At 48.3% G+C, this 21,633-nt stretch overlaps 1 non-coding gene across 1 annotated transcript; it reads left to right on the top strand.

Moving 5' to 3' along the window:
* Positions 1 to 4,362: 4,362 nt before the first annotated feature.
* On the top strand, positions 4,363 to 4,525 carry LOC144102831 (U1 spliceosomal RNA). Its single transcript, XR_013308233.1, has one exon. It is a non-coding gene; the product is annotated as a U1 spliceosomal RNA (small nuclear RNA).
* Positions 4,526 to 21,633: the final 17,108 nt, after the last annotated feature.

Genomic DNA, 21,633 nt, shown 5'->3' with positions numbered 1-21,633 from the left:
TGGGTCCCAGCCCATTCGGGGAATCCGGGGAACGAGGCAGCCCACAATAAAGCCCGAGGTTTCGTCGACCGGGCAGTGGATGAGTCTGGCTCCCTGAATTTCACGAAGGACTCAATGATCACATATCATGATCTCACCAATCATTTTAAACTAGAGAGGAGAATTTTCCCCCCTCAAGACAAACGACTTACTAAAGAACAAGAGGTTACGTGGCGTCGTCTACAGACGAGATCGATACGCACCCCATCACTCCTCGCGCACATTTATCCAGATCTTTACAACCCAAACTGCAAGCACTGTGGCCAACGTGCTACCTACGATCACATCCTGTGGGACTGCAAAATAGAGCCACCTCCGGGTGATCTAGTTACAGCTCCTTCTCTCGAGCGGTGGGAGACCGTGCTGGCTAGCTCTGACCCCAGAACGCAAGTTTTGGCGGTGGAGTGGGCTGACAAAGTCGTCGAGGGCTATGTACTCTCGACCACTTAACGCGACCTCTTGCCAAGCTCTTCCCGGCGAATAAAATGTTTTACAATCAATGGGCCGTGGTCCACGGTGTCCTGTGTTACTCCGCTGACTGATCATAACAGTCAACAAAATCAGCTTATAATTTCGTCCCGTGGCTAGCTTCTTGTCGATTCAACAAGAAGAGCTGAAACAGTAGTCTACATTTAGTTACGCTGGAATTCTGTTCGGCGGTCCTGAATGTGGGCGGAGTTTCACTGCAGAATTGAGTTGCATTTGACTGTAGTGGCATGGCTATCTGAAACGGGAATTTCTTCTGCACTGGCGGCCATTTAAATTCGTTCGTTCGCCGAGAGGTGGCGCTCCACGTGGAATTTCACTAAACTCCTCTACTCATTGCATTTACAGCAAAAAAATGATACCACGGACAGCTACCGTGTAAGCGCGAACAGAACCAGGGGACGAAGAGAGCGTCCAAGTAGGATGCATTAAATTACTGTGGCTTTCAGAGGTGCTCGTTGTAAACTCGACTCCTTAGTATTTTTTTTTTTTCATGTGCAGTCAATTAAGTGCTCCCCTCGCAATTGACTCCCCGTTACTGCACCGCGTAAGGTAGATAAAGTAAATGAATTCACTTCTTAATATTTCGCGCAACTCGTGATGTCATAAAATGTCGAACGTTTTTCTCCACCACCACCGAACGCCCTCACTACGTTGGCGGGTGGCGAAAAAGTTAGACATTGAGCAGAGCACTCAAATTTACATTCTTAGTGTAACTAGATTAATGCGTTAGCACGTAGGTTGTCTTGCAAAAACACCCGTTTCACCCGTTTCTCCGTGACGAAATTCCGTGATTGGTCGTGAGGGTTGTGACGTCATTTGCAGAGCGAAATTTGAAAATCGGAGGACTAGAATGTTCGAGTAAAGTGCATTGGATTATCATAGAGGATTATACTAACCCGACCCCCTCGCCCACCTTAATACGCCCAATAACCTTCCTTTCCTCAAAATCATCTGAGTATAGAACGCTGTGAACGGCAACGCCAATGAACACGGTCCATGGTAAAACAGCGCGGAAAAACACGAGGACGGAACAAACACGACGACACGAGCGCTGACTTTCAACTGGTGATTTATTACGCACATGTATACATATACCATACCCGCCAAACACTAAACAGAACAAAAAAAGATTGAAGAAGCACTGCGTCATCACTGAACATCTTAAATCTACATTTCTACACATGCATGCTCCAAAAAGGTGATTTCGCGGCTAGCCAGTGATAATGAGGGCTTGCTAATTCATGCAGCACCCCCCTTGTCCATGTGATATGCCTCTACTAGTTCCCTTGCTATCTGATCTCTATGTTTGAAGATGACGGATGTCTGATGAACCAATGGGGCGCACGTGTGCTTAGGCTGCCTGCAGTGCAGCGCCAAATTCGAACCGGCTGCCCTCTCCAAAGAATTGTGATGCTCCCACAGGCCTTCGTTAAGACATCGCCCAGTCTGGCCTACATACCATCCACCGCATAAAAGGGTGACCTTGTATACTACACCTTTGACGCACTCAACCCTCCTCTCTACGTGTGCTGTGCTACAACCACCACCAATCGTCCTTCCTAGTAGGGACTCTCGCTTCCGCTGCAGAGCTCGGCAAATGTTGCTTATGTAGTAACCAACTTAATGGCAAATGTTGCTTAAGTAGTAAGTCGTAACCAACTTGCCCAGCTTTCCGTACTTCTAATTGAACGCAACGAACGCCGACAACCCATAGAAACAGGCGAGCGCTCGGTTTCGGCGGCGCCGGCGGCTGATTGACGTCATAGCTGTCACGTGGTCCAAGGTCAGTTCAAGGTGAAACGCGCGCACACGGCGCGCACGGCGAAGAAACTGCGGAGGGGAGTAGTATAAAGCTTTCCCTTTAAAAGCCCGTTGCCTGTTTGTCTGAGGCCATCTAGGCATGCAGAAATAAGTAGATACGGCGGCGCTAAGTAGATCGCTGGCCACTGCACGAGACCACCATGCTACCACCGCAATTTTTGAAGCGGAAGCTTTACCAGCCTAGCGGCGCCGATCGCGCTGCGTTTGCACAAATGACCTGGATTCGAACCCGACCGCGACGGCCGCGTTTCCATGGAGGCGAGACGCTAAGGCGCCCGAGTGTTGCGCGATGTCAGTGCATGTTAAAGATCCACAGGTGGTAGAAATTATTCCGGAACCGTCCACTACGGCACCTCTTTCTTCCTTTCTTCTCTCAGTCCCTCCTTAATCCCTTCCCTTACGGCGCGGTTCAGGTGTCCAACGATATATGAGACAGATACTGCGCCATTTCCTTTCCCCCAACCCCCCCTCCTCTATACCTGTCCCCTCACCTCATTCATTTCATTTCTCCATTCTGCGTGCTATCCTTTAGTTCCGCTGCCCCAGCTCAGGTGCTTCAGTATCGATGGCATATGCCGGGGCTAGCAAAAATCTTTTCCTTCCTTTTACTATTATTTTAATAAAAAACCATTACCACAAATGACATCATTTTTGAATTCAATTACGAATTGAACAGGAAGAGTGGAGCTGCTAACACGATGCTTAACGTACCACGCGACTCACAGCTGCTGCAGCCGCACGCTCCGCCGTCGCCGCGGCGCGCTGTCTATCCATTGTCTCTCTATGGACGAAGCAAGCCAGGCGGAGTCTACGTCCTCGAGAGTGGGTACTCGCAGACGTCGGGCCGAGTCTGATCATTCGGTCGACACTGACAACGGTGCGAGAGATTTAGCAATCGATAGAGAGCGTAAAAGCGCGAAACGGGCAGCCGAAACAGAAGAAGAGCGGGAGCTTTGAAAGCTAAGGAAAGGTGCATAGCTGGCCCTCTGGCACAGCGCACACCTCAGCCACGCGTTGAGCTACGTGGCGGTAGTGACAGATGGGCGCTGCATGCGTTGGCATTCACAACGTTGTAGAAGACACGCGGCACTGCAGCAATAGGCCACAGCGTTAATTGGGCGACCAACCTCTCGCGATCAACCATTAATTTATCTGCCACCAGCCCGGGTGGCAGGGTGGGCGCGCTGCCTATCCAGTGTGCGGAACGCCTTGAACGTTACTGACGCCAAACCGCGTCTAGTTGCCCGATACTCTACAGATCTCTCTTACCAGGTGCAGCAGCAGTTAAACCGCAGCTAATTTTTTCCTCCGCTTGTTCTGCGCCGCGAATCTTAGCTAAGGCCGCTGAAGGTCGGGCGAGCGCTGCGCCCCTTGAAACAGGTGGTGGTGGAAGTGGTTTTATTAAAAATAATAGTAAAAAGGAAGGAAAAGATTTTTGCTAGCCCCGGCATCTGCCATCGATACTGAAGCACCTGAGCTGGGGCAGCGGAAATAAAGGACAGCAGGCAGAATGGAGAAATGAAATGAAACAGCGAAAGCAACGAGGGATGCTTAGTGCCCCACCAAACAAAAGAAATGGAAGCGGGATCTCCGCAAGGCGCGAAAGCTACCGCGGAGACCATGCGCGCTGCTTAGATGGAAGAACGCAAGTGTGAGAAAGAGGGGTACGGTCAGCAGCCAGAGACCTGGCTGATACCCTAGCGCTGCTACTGCCATTTATGAGCTCTCATGGAATGTGCACGCCCTGAAATGGAAAGCAGATGGCGCCACGGGTGCTGAAGGGACGAAAACACAATGTGTTGAAGCGTTTAAGAGCAGCCAAGGGACAATTTTAAAGTAAAACCAGAAATGCAGTTAAAGTTTTGGTGTTCTAGCGGAAAACAAGGAGATAAATAGCAGAATTAACGCTTGAAGCTTTTTTTCGAGTTTACGATTTGTTCATAACAAAACGCTCACTGGTAACTGCATTGCGGTCGAAGATGGTGGCTTTGCCGGACCTAAGATCCGTACCGCATACTTACCTGGTGCCGGGGCATCCTTGGTCAGGATGGAGGAGCCTCCAGGGTGAGACGTGGGCATTGCACTGCGCCCGCGTTGACCCCTGCCACTCCCTCTAATGAGGCAGATGGGGCATGCAATTTTTGGTAGTGGGGGACTGCGTGCGCGCGTCCCCCGTCATTCAATTAAAAAATCAGACTCTCATCACATTCCTTAAAACCGCCATGTGTTGTATCATGTAGGGTAATTAGCGTATACTACTACAAATCTGTGGTTACTAACGGCATCAGGCAAGCATGAACTGCTGTATCTAATTTCATAGCGCCGAAACCCAGTAAGAAGGCGTGTGAATAACACGCCCAAGAGATCATGGATTGATGTACTGCTGACCTATTGATGTGAGGTACTGTTTAGACTGCTGGGTGCTGCAAATTTTCCGAAAAAGCTGTGTGTGTGAAACCACCACCTACTTCAAAGCGTTACAGAGGTGTCCATTGAGCCAGTTCTGCGGCTGCGAATAAGACAAACTGTTTCTTGAAGCGGGCTGTAGAGTCCAGGAAGAGGGCAAGCTTTATTTAAAAGCAAAGTTACAAACTTTCTTGGGAGGGCTGGGCTGCTCACTCCAGGACCCCTCTGGCTTTCGCCTTAAACCTAGCCCCGTTAAATCAGCTTGCGCTGTGGGTGTGCGAAAGGGCTGTACAACGATGCGATGCGGGCATGCTGATAGAGTGTTTGGGGGGAAAGAAGGAGAGGGGGGGGGGGGGCTGGCTCCACAGGTGGTACAGTATAAAGGGAAGGAAGTAGGTGGGGTGGAACAAGTGAGCGAACTGAGGGGATGGGAATAAGTATGTTTGAAGTTGTCGCCAATGTACTCCAGGGTATCCCCCTGCAGTCCTGGCGCCACGCGAAGGTAATATTCATACCCAAACCCAAGAAACCGCTTACACTTCAAGACCTTCACGCGATTTTGCTAACGTCATGCCTCGGGAAGCTCTTCGTTCGAGCATGTTGTGTTAGCGAGACTGAACACACATGGCGGACAACAATCTAAAAACGCACAGCATATTGGGATCCCCCCCCCCCCCTATCTTCTGCATATGCTGCAACCCACACACTACTCTTTCGATCTACTTCTACCGTGTCACACCAAGGCTGTCTTGGCTTTGGATCTCTCTAAATATTTCGATCGCATCGGAAATCAGCCAATCATGATTGCATTGAGTGTGGGTGCGTGGATATACACCGACATTGAAGCATTCCTCACTGACCGCACGGCTGAGATACACTTCGGCCCTCTCTCTTTCCATCCTTCACGCTTCAGTGTATCAACACCCCTCAAGGGTGCGTCCTCTTCTCTTTCCTGTTTAACATCACCCTAATCTCCCTCGCCCGAAACCTAGAAACTATTCCCCACCTCAAGCACGTCCTCAATGCCGGCGACATCACGCTGTGGAACACCTGCGGCAATGACCTGCTCTGCTGGAGGAAGTGCCTGACATCGTGAAGTGGCTATTTTTTTGTGGCTCGAAGGGAGCCCTTGATCAGCTGCGCAACAGAGATCACGGCACAGGTGTCGTTCAACCACATGATAGCAGACTCTGCGCCTTTTGTGTCTGGCGATGCGATGTAGTAAACCAAGTGGCTCCCCTCCCACATCGGCATCTCTTGCAGGGAAGTTAGCCAGGGGCCCACACAAGTGGCTCCAACCCGCCCGTCTTCGTGACAAACTTATTCGCTGCCTATACGAGGATGACCGACTCACTACTCTCCGACATCCGGGCCATCGCCTTACGGAAGGAAACCATCCTCGTCCGATAGCTCTCCATGAATTCGAACTCTTCTCCTCCCAACTGCGAATCACATGTGTGAAGACTGCAAAACGCCGCCTCCGCCTTCGCGGCGAGGGCAACGGCCTAAGTAGTGATTGTGGGGGTGCCGAAACTGTTGAACATTTAATGTTCTCGAGCTACCTCTAGTGCGCACGTTGCGCTCCGCTGATGCTGCGGAGAGGTCGGGCTCCCTTCTACAAACTCGGAAGATCTACTTTTCCATAAAGGCTCTGAGCACGTCTCGCTCCGTGCCGTGCAAGCTTCAACGACGATGTCTACTCTGACGAGCGTTCTCCGCATCACCGGGCAAGACAGCTGCTGCGTCATCCGCACGCTCCGGTTTTTATGTTTGTTGTTTTGCATTCCGTGCCGCCCGCAGAGGGAATCTTGGCTGAGATATCTCACTTAGTGCTTTCGCTCTCAACCTATAGCTGCAGCCATTCGGAGAGAGAAGCACAGAACCGATTTGACTGGCAGTTGCGAGTGCGAGCAATCGCTCTGAGCGCATGGAAGTTTTCACAGCTAGCCCAACAGGATGAGATTCTGTGGCCTTTCTATTTCTTTTAAATTTCTCTCTCCGCAGCAGCATCCCTTCATTTTCTCCACTTGTCTTCCTTCTCCCTTGGCCATCCATATTCTTCTCTTGTTTCTTTCTCCTCCTTTTTCTTCTGGCCAACATTTTTTCGCTTCGTTCTACCTCTCTACCCGCCGCGGTGGCTCAGTGGTTAAGGCGCCCGACTACTGAGCCGGAGTTCCCGGGTTCGAACCCGACCGCGGAGGCTGCGTTTTTATGGAGTCAAAACGCTAAGGCGCCCGCGTTCTGCGCGATGCCAGTGCACGTTAGCGATCCACAGGTGGTCGAAATTATTCCGGAGCCCTCCACTACAGCACCTCTTCTTCCTTCCTTCTTTCACTCTCTCCTTTATCCCTTCCCTTACGGCGCGGTTTGGGTGTCCAACGATATATGAAACAGATACTGCGTCATTTCCTTTCCACCAAAACCAATTAATATTATTAATAATATTATTATTATTACCTCTCTGTCAGCGACAGCGTCCGTCATTTTTCTCTACTTTCCCTTTTTCTCCCATTCCCGCCCATCTCTTCATTCCCTAATGTTTCTCTCCTGGCTGCTTCAGTCAATGACCTTGGACGGACCTCATCCATGCGAGGAGTCAGGGTAGTCTATGCAGAACGGCTTACACCGTAACAAAGTGCGTTGCATAATAGAGAACGTTTCGTTTGGCGGGAGAATCAGTGTGCCACACGAGACGATGACGCAGAAAGACCAGTGCTCACTGCCTACACAATACTTAAATAGTCAGGACTCGTTGTGTCTTCCTCCTTCGTCCTCGACTCATGTACATTACTCACATGTACTGTAGTGTACTCACTCAGTACAGTACTACGGCAGGTGCCAGGAAATAAACAGAATTTTCTATGGAATATGTGCACGCAAGTCACATCTGACATCTCCCACACAGGAGTTTTAAGACACCTTTCTATTTATTTATTATATGCACCCAGTGACAACGGCCTGCCAGAGTGACTGTAATATCCAACCGTCGCAAGGCGGAGCAGTTCAAAATTTCAAACTTTCCTACCTGCATATCCAGAACGATGGCTAAAACACCACCACCCTCAAGAAACTCAAGCAGGTTGCAGGCGCGATATCGCATCTCATCCGCACAGTTTCAGGCCATCATAGATGCATGAAGGAGCGCGACCTCTGTCGCCTCATTCATGCCATTGTCCTCAGCCGTGTGCTCTACACTACCCCATACCTAGAACTATCCAAACACGACATGCCTTGATCCGCAAGGCATTCAAAGTCGCACTTCATCTTCCCCACAGCACCCCCACAGACAGATTACTAGGCCTGGGGCTCCACAACACGATCGGGGAACTCGTGGAGACCCATCGACAGGCCCAATACATAAGGCTTACACAAACCTCCACAGGTTGGTATATCCTGGACTCCCTCGGAATCAGAATACCGGCCAACGACCCAACCCTCCTCCCCATTCCTCGATCCCTTCACCGAGAGCTGGTCATCAAGCCACTGCCAAAAAATATGCACCCCTCCCACCATGAGCAGCGCCGCAGAGCCCGTGCGAAGGCACTCCACTGGGTGTACGGCTCCGAGCCGGACGCCGTAAGGGTGGACGCCGCCTGCACGGGTGACGAAGCAACCGCAGCCGTGGTGGACTGCTCTTCATCCGCCCTCCTCACACTACCTCTCCCCCCTGACACCTCCCCAGAGGCTGCAGAGGAAGCCGCCATCGCAATTGCCATCACCCGCACGGAAGCCCAGTACATTTTAACAGACTAAAACTGCAATTCTAAGTTTTGCGCGAGACCGAGTCCACGTCCCTGCTTTTGGCATACTGGGCTCGCCCGATGCCCCCCCCCCCCCCCCCCCCCACCCCGCCATGTAGAGCTTATATGGGTGCCTGCGCACTTCGGGAATCCCGGAAACGAGGCCGCCAACCTTTTAGCCCGAGGTTCTTTAAACCGGGTTCAGTTGGCCTCGGATCGGGGATTCGCGAGGGAGCGAATGCACTTGTTCAGCGAGATGACGCAGGCCTACAGAGCCTCGCGCCAGCTCTACCCCCCGCCCCACCCCTCCCTAGATAACAAACACGCAACACTCTGCCGCAAACTACAGACACACACACTCCCCTCACCCCTGACCCTAGCCCACAATCACCCCTCCTTCCCCACTCCTGCCTGCACCTTGTGCCCAGAACCATTCGCCTCTTCCCTCCACATCCTCTCCCTCTGCCCGGCGGACCCTCCCCCGCGCGGCCTAGAGGACCTCAAGACCTGGGAGGACTGGGAGACCCTGCTGCGCTCGGAGGACCCGGCCGTGCAGACCATCGCCACCGGCCGGGCTGCCAGTGTTATGGACCTTAAGGACATAAACACTTGAGTGCAGTGGGGTCGTGCGGAGACCCAGGGGCGTGCCCCGACTTCCTCTCCAACAATAAAGTTTTCTCTCTCTTTCTCTCTCCTACGGAGCACCAGTTCTACGCGTGCTGTACGCTCTTTGTCTCGAACGGCATCGTCTTTCCTTGGGAAAAAGCGCCCAAACCTTCAACCGGAACTGTGGCTGGTATGTTGAAAAGCAAGCGTGCACACAGGGGCGCCTTAGCGTTTTTCCTCCATAAAAACGCAACCGCCGCGGTCGAGTTCCCGGGTTCGAACCCGACCGCGGCGGCTGCGTTTTTATGGAGGAATAACGCCAAGGCACCCGTGTGCTGTGCGAGGTCAGTGCACGTTAAAGATCCCCAGGTGGTCGAAATTATTCCGGAGCCCTCCACTACGGCACCTCTTCTTCCTTTCTTCTGTCACTCCCTCCTTTATCCCTTCCCTTACGGCGCGGTTCAGGTGTCCAACGATATATGAGAATGATACTGCGCCATTTCCTTACCCCCAAAACCAATTATAGTTATAATTATATACACACGTTATCTACTACAGCAAAGCGCGAGGAAAAATAACCTAAAAATAACCGCACACAACAATGTCACGAGATGACGAGACCCACCAGACCCACACATGCCGGCCAAGGCTGGCAGCTAGCGGCATCACCGCTGCTGCTGGGAGAGGGCGCTAAAAGGGTAATTTTTTTTTTATGATAGGAAAAACGTTGCTCTTTAGGTGGAAGTGTATACTAACAGAAATAATTTCAAATAGCAGTAACTAATATAATGTTGTAGGTTATGGACGACAAATATATGCTAAAATATATTCTTTTGTATTACCTTCATCCACTATCCTCAATTCGGCGCTTCATTTCCACTGCCACCACAAACTGATATCGCTGGCACTTGGACCTAAACCGCATTCGAGCTTCGCCTTCGCGACCCGTGTGAATTAACCATGGAAGAAGGAATGAACTCAGGAGAGGCGGTTACATCACATTCTTTTTGAAGCCGGCTCCCCCTGCCCCCCTGCAACCCCCCACCCCCTTGACGTTGCCGCCGGTTCAGCGCGCGCATGCGCAGCAGACAATGCAGCAGACGACGCCACGGCGACCAGCGTTACTATTGGCTGCGCTGGCGGCCAAATACTCCCAGAATTCCTCGCGAAAGCGCGTGACTTCCGGCACACTTTCTGGCGTGCAGCTCGGATAGCGAGGGCCTCTCCTGAGTTGTGCTTCCTCTGTTAAGTTAACTTTGTCCTTACTTTCATGCCCACAAGGTTTCGTGCTGCGCCATGAGTGTGGGGGTGCTACTAAACATACGCCGGAACGCTGCTCACACCACTGCCGAAACAGACGTTTGGAAATTGTGACTATAGATATGTATATTTGGGGCGCAATAAAGGACTGACTGCAGGTGGCAAAATAAAACGGCCCATGGCAACGACGTGATGGCATAAGCGTCGATACATCGCGAATGACGTACATGTTTCTAAAAGAGAGAACTACATAAAGAGAAGGTTGCAAAACACAACATTAAAAACATAAAAGAACAAGAGACGGGACATCTTCCACCACCTTGCCTGCGCCAATGTTTGCGCACACCACTGCGTTGGCGTGACTGGCGAGGATTGGGATATGCAAATGGTTTCTGCGATGTTTCCACACGAGAGGCACTTGCGTGCATTCATGCGAGCGGTTGATACTGCCACTCACCCGGGCACGCTGCTTCATTCGAGGGAACATGAGTGTTCGACGCTAGCGCCGCGTTGCGGACAATCGTAGGCCGACGCTGACGCCCTACTCCTGCCATCACACATCGGGTATAGAAGGCGTAATGACGTACTAACGTCGCCGCTAATGACTGTACGAAACCGCGCGCATTGCGGCATCTCGTCTTACGATTTCTGGACGACACTGAGACTACCGCCAAGGTATCCAACTGAGTCAATGTTTTATGTCTCGGCCTTCTGCTGAGTCTTCGTAACAGACGTGAGAGTGCTTCGAATTCTGCGTCGAGGGTGGCAAAGATTCATCGACGCAGGAATGGGAACAGTTTGTGGACGGTGCGTGGAAGAGAAGTTCCCGAAGGACAGTCGAACGGGTGGTCGCTGGGCTGCAGTCAGGCAAGCTACCGGAAGTGTTCGGAAATCCTTTTTCGTTCGCAGCCAAGTCGTATCGTGGCTGGCTCATTTAGCCCGCTTGCGACGAGTGCTTGAATGAGACCGTTGAAGATGTAATCGATAGTTACGTCTGGTATGCGTGTCGTCTGCCAACGACGGCTGCTTCGTGGGGCAGCCAGTGAATGTGTCGTCGACTGCTTACCGTCTGCCATCGAAACTTTTGTCTCCGAGCCGGAAGAAATTCTGTTCTTTTCAGCTCATTGATCCTGCGTTCGCGATCGCTGATTCTTAATTGCCACCTAATGACTTGGAGACAATCAGGTTGTTTTCACTGATAATACGATCACTTCTGTCGAGTGATACGGACCCGTTCAGGCGTGCATGATGTGCACAGAAGCAGAAGAGTACCAGGTGTTGTGAAGTGCCATCTGCGAGTGGGTCCCTAGACAGGGAGGCCACTTCGAGCCTGCAAGCGAAAGACGTCCAAGCAATAGCGTTCATGGTAACCGCTGCGGATGACAAAATCGCCATCGGATGCTGTACGTGGGCTTCGCCTTTGGACGGCACGCAACAATTGGAGTTGAAGGGTTAGTAGAAATAAAGTTCTGTCTCCATTTCTTTACGCTGCTTTTCGGTGAATGTGCTACTTTATTTAGCCAAGACTGAATTCTTAACAGTCGAAGCATGTGCTACTCACTTTAGCAACGACTGCTGATCAACTGTGTACTGTCTCTGTGTGTAGCTTCCTGAAAATTAAGAAATTACGCGAGTCACTTACGCAAAATAAGACAGCTTCACAGTAATGAATAGACCAACGTGATGAGTTTCCTTATCTTGACAGAAGCAAACCAATGCATTCAAATTCAATTGCGTAGCATTTTGTTCATCTGCGCTCATTTTTCAAACTTTGAGGTTGATGCGTACTCGTCTAATGTAAGGAAAGCACGGCATCGTTTTATGGCTGAAACTTTTCTCTGAGGATGCTATGTTTCGTACAATTTATCAGACTTATTTTTACAAAAAAAAAAGAATATTGAATGAATGCAGAAGAAAAATCAAACAATCGACGCTCGTCCTTGTCAGATCTCCGTCCATTGACCCCTTTGTTTTTACGCTGCTATCACTGATGCCGACCAGCCTAGGACGCTTGCAGAAATTAGTGGTTTTTGAAGAAAGGAAATAGCGCAATTGAAATCGCTCACTAACTGTCCCACGTGTCCGTGGACAACCGAACCACGTCACAAGGAAAAAGATAAAAGAGGGAGTGAAATAAGTAAGCAAGAAAGAGGTGCTGTAGTGGAGACCTTCTGAATAATTTAATAATAATAATAATAATTGGTTTTTGGTGGAAAGGAAATGGCGCAGTATCTGTCTCATATATCGTTGGACACCTGAACCGCGCCGCAAGGGAAGGGATAAAGGAGGGAGTGAAAGAAGAAAGGAAGAAGAAGTGCCGTAGTGGCGGGCTCCGGAATAATTTCGACCACCTGGGGATCTTTAACGTGAACTGACATCGCACAGCACACGGGCGCCTTAGCGTTTTTCCTCCATAAAAACGCAGCCGCCACGGTCGGGTTTGAACACTTAGGGATCCTTAACGCGCACTGACATCGCACAGCTTAATACGTAAGGTGCACCTGTTGTAGAGAGGAAATACTCGAACCCAGACCAATCCAATTCAAGGTCGGTCATCTAATGAGAAATCCAAAGGAGGAGGTGGCCAGTGAGAAGTTGGTGATGAAAAAGGGAAAGAAGCAGTAACTGCTTAACTCTCGGTAGGCGTCTGAACCATGCCATGAGGGAAAGGACGGAAGGGGAAGTGAAAGCGGAAGAGGGAAAGCGGCGCTGAAGTGAACAGAAAGACACAGAAACATTACTTCTGCAAGAGAGTTGTAGTGGAAAAGTTATATTCCGGCAAGTGGCACTCTTGGAACCTGGCGACATGTGTACTCGTGCTCCCGGACTCAGTGTGGTCGCACGGCAGTTTCAGGCTACGGGCGGCAGCCCCATATTCCCTAAATAAATCCGTGTCGGCCCATTCTCTGCCGAGACATAAATGCAGAAATACAAACTGGCGCAAAGACACGAGGACGAACACACAGAGACAGTCCTGTCTCTCTGTGTTCGTCCTTCGTGTCGTCGCACTTCATCGAATTTTCATTCCTTCATTTATTGTACCCTTAAAGGCCCTTTTCGGGCATTACATAAGGGGGGGGGGGGGACAGTTGAAATACAAAGTAAAGAGAATAACAATGTTAATACAGTAAAATACAACACAATGCAAAAAGGATCTGGAATACACTGTGAAATGTTAAAATGCAGTTCTAATCAATACATGGTGGCGGATAGGCTAAATAGGGAATAGTAACAAGAAAAAATAAATGGTAAAAATCAAAGCATGAGGTTGTTTTTTCATTTGATGTAATGTTCGATTAGTGCGTCTCTAAATTTACTAGCGTCACGCTTGTTAACGATGTGATCTGGTAACTGGTTCCAATTTTCTATTGCTGTAGGTAGAAATGATTTATTGAAGGCTATTGTAGAACCATGTAAACGCTGAACACTCAGGGAATTGAAGAGGCGACGCGATGTTCGGATGGGAGGTAGGAGTAATGAGTCACGGAGGTAAGGAAAGTTGTAATACAATTTATGAAGAAGGCAAAGTCGTGAGATTTTTCGACGGTTCTCATGTCGTAGCAGATTGAGTGTTGATTTAATCCTGGTGATGCTGTAGTATCTGTCATAATTTGAGGTTATGTAACGTGCTGCGCGGTTCTGAATAGCTTCTAGGGTGTTAATTAAGTACGCCTGATGAGCGATTATGTCTCGTTACAACCAACTAGTTCAAACCAAAGTATTCCTCATGACTCATGGAAAAGTATTGTTCATGGTCATTACTCATGGCTAAGGAAACGCTCACGACTAATCAGCTTACTTCCACCTGCTCCGGCTTGCACCGCTGAAGCTACGCCCTGTACCGCAAAATGGCTTCCGTGACGTCACGCGACCACTTGGTATAACTAACGCATTCCTCCTTTCGCTCGATATTTCACTGTCGTCCCTTAACTCGCCCCTCTTCCTTCCTTGCCGCCATTTCATTCCTTTCTCTCTTATAATTCTTCATTTCTTTCTTAACTTCCCTTCTTTCCATCCTGTTTTAACCTTCCTTTCCTCCCTCCTTCTTTCCCTAACCTTCTGTCCTTCCTTCCTCAACTTCTAATTCCTTAGCCTCATCCGCGCTTTCTTTGTTACCTTTTTTCTTTAACCTGCAAACAAACTCCTTCCCAAATTTATACATCTTAAACAAAATCTATTTATCTTTACAAATTTATACATCTTAAACCCGACGCAGTACAGAGATACCTGCCCCTGGTGTGGGGCCACACCTACACTCTACCACATCACATGGGAATGTAAACGCAACCAAACATTCCACCAACACAATAGCCCGAGTGCGAAGCAATGGGAGAGTCGCCTCACCAGCTGCGAGCTCACGGCACAAAGGGCTCTAGTGCAGCACGCAAGTGAGGTAGCTAGGCTCAGTGCAGCCCTGGAATAGGGGCCCAACCTTGCTTAAGAAGAGGCCTCAAGTCGCCAGCGCAATGAAGACGATGGAGGCCTCGAGACGCCAAGCCCTTGAAAGCACCCAAATAAAGTTTTTGTCTCTCTCTCTCTCTCTTAATCTTTAGCCTTCTTTCCTTTACCTTTCTTCCTTCCTCTTTAATAATAATAATAATAATTGGTTTTTGTGGAAAGGAAAATGGCGCAGTATCTGTCTAACATTTCGTTGGACACCTGAACCGCGCCGTAAGGGAAGGGATAAGGGAGGGAGTGAAGGAAGAAGGAGGTGCCGTAGTGGAGGGCTCCGGAATAATTTCGACCACCTGGGGATCTTTAACGTGCACTGGCATCGCACAGCACACGAGCGCCTTAGCGTTCCTCTTTAAGCATTCTTCATTATACGGGCTTAACATGTATTCCCCAACCTTAATTCCTTTCTTAAAAGCTTTCTTCTCCAATCTTCCGTTCCTTTCTTTGTCTCTTCATTCGTGGCTGGCGCAGGCAATGACGTTTCTGCATGACAGCTTCAATGTATTCCAAAGCTCCCGGCCAGGCCACCGTCGCAGCCACAGCGACCATCCCGGCATCTGGGGATCGCTCTTCTCTCAGCGTAGCCGACCCGTGATCGTGATCGGCGCCTCAACGCAGTCACAGTTGCCCACCGTCGCCGAGTCACTGTTCAGGCAAGGTGAGGGGCCCTGCATCCTTTTCAGTCTCTCTGAAATGTCAAGGGACATCTCCTTACATAACTGCGTTGTTTGTGTGGGAGTGAGCGTGAAAATTACAACGGTAAAGAAAACTGGACTAGCGAGTTGGTGTGGCGACGTGGTTATTACCAACGGCCGGCCACAAATCTCGAATTGGAATCAGGTGCTTATGGGTAAGAGTTTAAAAGTTTATTAGAATTTAGTCCATCACTTTAGTAGTTACCACAATTCTCCTGGTTTGTGACGTCCGCCAACACTATGTATTACTATGCCGCAGGTAGCTTTTCTTTATCTCAAAAACCCTATTTTAATTAATTAGTAGCCGGCTTCCCTGAAACGCCTGGTATATTTCTCGTATAACACGGGAATGCGACAACAAATTTAAAATTCAAATTGGCGTTTCGGTCCTTCTAAATGAGCTCGCCTTATGTCACGTGACCCATGAAAATCACTGTCGTGACCAATGACAGTGGGACGAGCGACCTTGATACATACCTACGTGATGAAATTTCATGACGACTACGACGAGATCTCTGTGAAGTCCGGCTATAACAGATGGCGCTGTAAAAAGGACGACAAACAAGTTCATGGACGAAAGAGTGCGGAAACTCACTTCAACAGGGCCATGAGACATGGTTGTTCCATGTTCACTCCCAGCGTGATCCAGGATCACGCCAGTGCCCCCACAATTTCGGTATAGCCCACGGCTATCTTTCCTCCACTTAAGAAAACGGCACTTTGAACCTCAGTGGCTCTCGCACTAATGCTTTTATTATAGTTCTGTTTTCGCACTACTCTGTAATACAAGCCTTCGTCTGTTATCTTTATCAATGCCCAGCTACTCTAAATGTTGACGGAGAGGATTAACAGAGCTAAGACGGGACAAAGGAAAGGAGACGCACATTTGCGCTGACGATCGCATTTGTTTGCTAGTCAACGCCAGTGTTTGCCTCGTTCCCTTTGTTTCTTCTTGGTCCTATTACATCCCCTCGGTCACCATGTGCCGACCAGACCGTATCAGCCCTAGTCCACTCTATATCCCGAATGTCTTCCACCCTTTACATCCTGTACGTTTTTCAATAATTATCTTCTGATTAACGGCCATTCGTCATCTGAGATTTGGCTCTGCGCCATCCCATCGCCATGACGATCTTCATCCTGTTGGGTTGTGTCGGGTTCAGTGGCGCATAAGCATCTAAGGCTATCATTCGCCAAGCTCGAGGTGTAGAAAAATGTTCTCTTCTCAATAATACAAACACGTAAAAAGCCATCAGTCGTGTAGAGGGCCTAGAACGTTAGTTCCTACTTCTTATTAATGACAAAGGAAAGGAACTTTAAAGCTGGCTTTTAGTGAAAGCTTTAAATAAGGTCAGGTAACCTCAGCGACCATCCTGGCCTGGGCTAGGATCTCGAGGCTCCCAACTAATCAAATAAAAAAAATCTGAGCCTTCTTCGCAGAAACGAGAAGGTGGCTGAGGTGTATCACTATTTGTGACAAGACGCAGGGTCGGAATTCAGAGCTTTTCAAGGCGACATGCTTCCCTTAAAAAGCTAAAAACGCTTGGGGTATCAATAAGTGCATCTTAACCTAAAATCAATGCTCGGTGAAGAGGAGTGTTCTTTTTAGCATGGAGTAAAATATTCTTTCCTCAGTGATTCATGTTCCGTGCATAAGAATAGGATGTGGTGTACTGTAATTTCATCAACGCATTTTTCACAGTTAGGTTTTCTTCTTTTGTTAGTAGGAAGTTGTGTGTAAGGTTTTTATATCCAATACGGAGACGGCACAGAATTACTTCTATAAAACGTTCCCGGTGACTGCAGGTTTTCCATTCAGCCAGTATGGGCTTTACCAAATGGTTTGTTATTTCGTTGTCCCAGGTTTCCTGCCATTTAGCCTTGAGATTACTGTGTATTATTTTCGTGCAGTCTCTATGTGGCATGCTGACTCTCTTGATTTCGTGATTACGAGCTTGTGCAGCACATTTGTCGGGTCTTTCATTACCGTATATTCCAGCATGGCTCGGTACCCAGCAGAATTTCATTATACGTTCCTCTGTTCTGGATCTTCACCATGAGCTTCATTCTTCTCTTGTCGTTTTTGTGATCTTATAATAATAATAATAATAATAATAATAATAATAATAATAATAATAATAATAATAATAATAATAATAATAATAATAATAATAATAATAATAATAATAATAATAATAATAATAATAATAATAATAATAATAATAATAATAATAATATATTTTACTCATTGCTTGCACCCAGTATTAAGCTTTTTGGCTGGTAGTAGGCACTTTAAACAACCAGGTAAGTTATCATCATCGCCACAACTATCATAATCATCGTTGATGTCATCATCATCACCATCGTCATCCAAGTTGGGTCCACTCCTCACATACTATACTGTACGGTATTTGTTCCCGGATTATGCCGACATTGTTCCAGACGTTGTCCCATTATTCCAGGAAGTTGCTTGAGCCCGCCACTCTGTCTGACCATCGCCTTCCCCCCGAAAGTCCCCCTACTCTTGGAACATTCTCTGACGCTCTCATATCGCATCGAATGTTAGTTCACCGCATTTGCTGTTGGCCTAGTGCCCGTACCTTCTATTCAGTTTCATCTAAAATTGGGTTTGCTCAATAAACCACAGTACTTCCTTTCATTAACTTTATTTTCATGATTTTTTATTTGCTCGTCCTACGATTTCTAGTCTCAGCTCTACACTATTTCTTATCCTCCATGTTTCGGCCCACCACTAACTGTAGCAGCAGCTAACATAATGATTGTTGGCTTTGCCGCATAATGAGTCACCTTGTGGCGAAGCCAACTTTCACAACGAACAAAATTGATTAAAATTTGGTGTGATCTGGAGCTGTATTCTGTAACGGTTCATTTCGTTTTTAGTTCATTTGGCCATGAGGTCAATTGTGACGTAAACAGTAAGAGGTCGCGAAGCAAACGACCAATAATAGGAACGGCAGGTCTAATTACAGCGCCGTCGCTAGCCACCCTAATGTAGTTGAATTCAGTCCGGCCGAGTCACTGGGTCACGCTCCACCAATTGTCTGCACAACCACAGCCCAGTTTATTTCTCGAGGCAGGTTTAGCGCTAATGAAGCTGGTTAGGCGAGCCAAGCGTCTAATCCTGCCATTCGCTGTCGTAAGCGCCGATCCGCCAGGGTGACATGGCGCGAAGAACGTCTATGCAAGTGACATCAACGGTGTGTTCCTGCAACATTCACCGTGACGTCATCTACACATGGGCCACGTCACCGGAAGCAGCGGCCAGTGGCAGAGTAGCGAACTAAATGTTATAAAATACGGCCCCTGTTCGTTGGAAGTTGAGGGAGACACTTTGTCGGAGCTGGTGTTTTAGCTAAACTAAGGATATGGATGGGAGTAAGAATGTTTTTCAAGAATATGATGAGGAAGTCAAGAGAGTACGACGTTTGTTACAGCGATTATTTTAAGCAGTACTTGTAAGAAACCTTTTAGAAACAAGAAATGGCTTTTGAGGAGTGGCGGGCATTAGAAAACACACGATACGTGTTGATCAGTAAGCGCGTTAAGTGGCATTCAATGGTCAAACAATTCGCTGAAGTTTATCGTTTGCAAATCGACGTTGTGGCAGTCGAACATATTGCAGTCTGGGTCAGAAGCAACCTTTGGTGGGATTACGCCTCGCTGCAATCGATGTTACTTAAGTGTCCATAATGTAGAAGAGCCGGACGCCGTTTTCTTTTACCACGACTGCCGGGGATCGGGCACAAATTTAGCAAATCGAGCGGAACGGACCCTCCACGTAACCCCTCCCGCGTTCAAACGCGGTTTTACCGAGTTCCGAGAGCACCTGCTCTTCCCTGACCACTAAATAAGATTGGCATCGCCCACAGAGGGTCAACGGCGGTGGGTTTAACGGCGTTTGGAGGCTTTTCATATATTTTTCCCCGAGAGCAGCCAAAACACCCGCTGCCTTATGGGCCTCCGACGGACCTCGCCGGCCGCACGCGTCAGCAGAACGGACGGTTCAATCGTCCCGTTATTGCCAGCGTCTGTCTTTCTCCTGCTTGCTTTTTTTTTCATTTCGTGTTCTTTCGGGTATTGTCCTTTGGTTTGGAGAGGAAACTTCGGATATAGGAACGACGACTATTATGAAGACATGGCCCTCCCCTTGCTTGTTCGCTTTTGCAAGAACGGGACGAATACGTGGGGATGGGGGAAGTTTGGCGTTGTAACTGCGACGTGATGCCATCTTTCTGAGCGTCGGAAAGGGGTCGTGACTCTGCGTTGAGAAATCCAGCCGTAGCAGGCATCATCGTGCGTGGCACCAAGGGAGCGTGGAAGAATATCCTCACTGTAGCGCTGATCAATCAATAAATTAATCAATCAATCAATCAGTCAATCAGTCAATCAATCAATAAATCAATCAGCACTATAATTAATTTCCGGAAAGATAACGGATTTATTTAGTTATCAGCGAACGATAAACGAATCAAAGTTCCACGTAATCTCCAGCCGTAGCAGGCATCATCGTGCGTGGCACTAAGGGAGCGTGGAACAATACCCTCACTGCACCGCTTATCAATCAATCAATCAATCAATCAATCAATCAATCAATCAATCAATCAATCAATCAATCAATCAATCAATCAATCAATCAATCAATCAATCAATCAATCAGACAATAAATGAATCAGATAATAAATCAATCAGACAATCAATCAATAAATAAATCAGCACTATAATTAATTTGTGGAAACATAACGAAGTTATTTAGTTATCAGCGAACGATAAACGAATCAATGTTCCACGTAATCTTTAACCGCTACAGTTTGAACTCTCGACTGCTTAGTTAATCTGTCGTACGCTGGATGAATGCTGCTTGGTTTCTCAGAAATTTCGCTATAGTGCGTGCGCCGCATAAATATATGAATACAATCAGTCCTACAGTACGTGCTATTGAGCCAAGTAACGAGCTGTCAGAATTGCGCGCAACTTACGAAAGGCGCAGACTGCGAAAGCGAGGGGCTGGGACCCGGTCCATGGTAGCTCGCTCGTTGACTAGCTGACTAAATAATCAATGGTGAACAATGTTTCTAAACTTGGCCAACGCTTGCGGCCACTCCTGGAAAACCATTTGATAGATAGGTCAACAAAAAACGGCTGCTCGAAAATTGCCCTTTCACTGTCGCCGCTTGAAAAAAAAGAAAGAACGAAGCACAACAGGATTCAGGCAAAACGGCAAACTGCAAGCATTTCGAAGAAAAAAAAGCCCGCGCAATGCAATCCCGCTAAACAAAATCAGAGCGAATAGTTCGAACCTCGGTGCGTTAGCGTAAAGCTGCCGTTTGAACGCAACGCACGAGACAACGCAAACCACACCCCCTTCCTGCCGCGTGCGCGTTCTAAAAAGAAAAGATCGATTTCCGACAAAATGCCGCTTACCGTGACGTCACTGCGCGAAACCGCGTACCACCCGGTTAAATGTTAAAAAGAAACCAAACAAGACGTTGCGCCGAGTTTCACAACCACCAGATGGGAGGGAGGACCTTTACGGTGTCTGTCTAAATCACATTAAAAAAAACAGGGCTCTATTTTTTATCTTTTTTTTTTGGCTGCCGTCGTCAGGGCGGCGAGCATAATCAGGCAGGGATGCGTGGGCCAGCTACGATCAGTTAGTTTATACAGGCGTATCTTCTTGCCTGTACCACGGCCCTAGTCGAAGAATTCCCAAGTGTGGCGGACAGAGAATGTGAATTCGCCGCGTAGTTCGCATTCCTGGCTGCGCATTCAAGCCGAGTTTCAAAAATCTGCCCCACGAAAGACGACGACATCGCCGCGGACCACCGTGAAGGAAGGCGGCGAGGACAAATCTCGTTTCGTGTACCTTCTATTCAGCAATTATTCATGAGCTTGTCTGACGTTTGTGCGCTCTGTGTCGGCCACGGGGGAAAAGTCAACAAATCGTGAAAAGAGAGAAAAAGAAATGGAGAAGTAAGAACAACGAGACGAGGGGGGTTGGAGGGCGAAAGGAGTGACTCTAAAGAATATTTGAAAGAAGAAGAAGAAAAAGGAGAATAAGAAGAAGAGGAAGGAGAAGAAGAAGTGGAAGAAGTGGAAGAAGA

This window comes from Amblyomma americanum, chromosome 8 (genome assembly GCF_052857255.1).
Source record: "Amblyomma americanum isolate KBUSLIRL-KWMA chromosome 8, ASM5285725v1, whole genome shotgun sequence".
Taxonomy (NCBI): domain Eukaryota; kingdom Metazoa; phylum Arthropoda; class Arachnida; order Ixodida; family Ixodidae; genus Amblyomma; species Amblyomma americanum.
The sequence above is the reverse complement of the archived record's forward strand: the minus strand, read 5'-3'. Positions and strand labels throughout refer to the sequence as shown.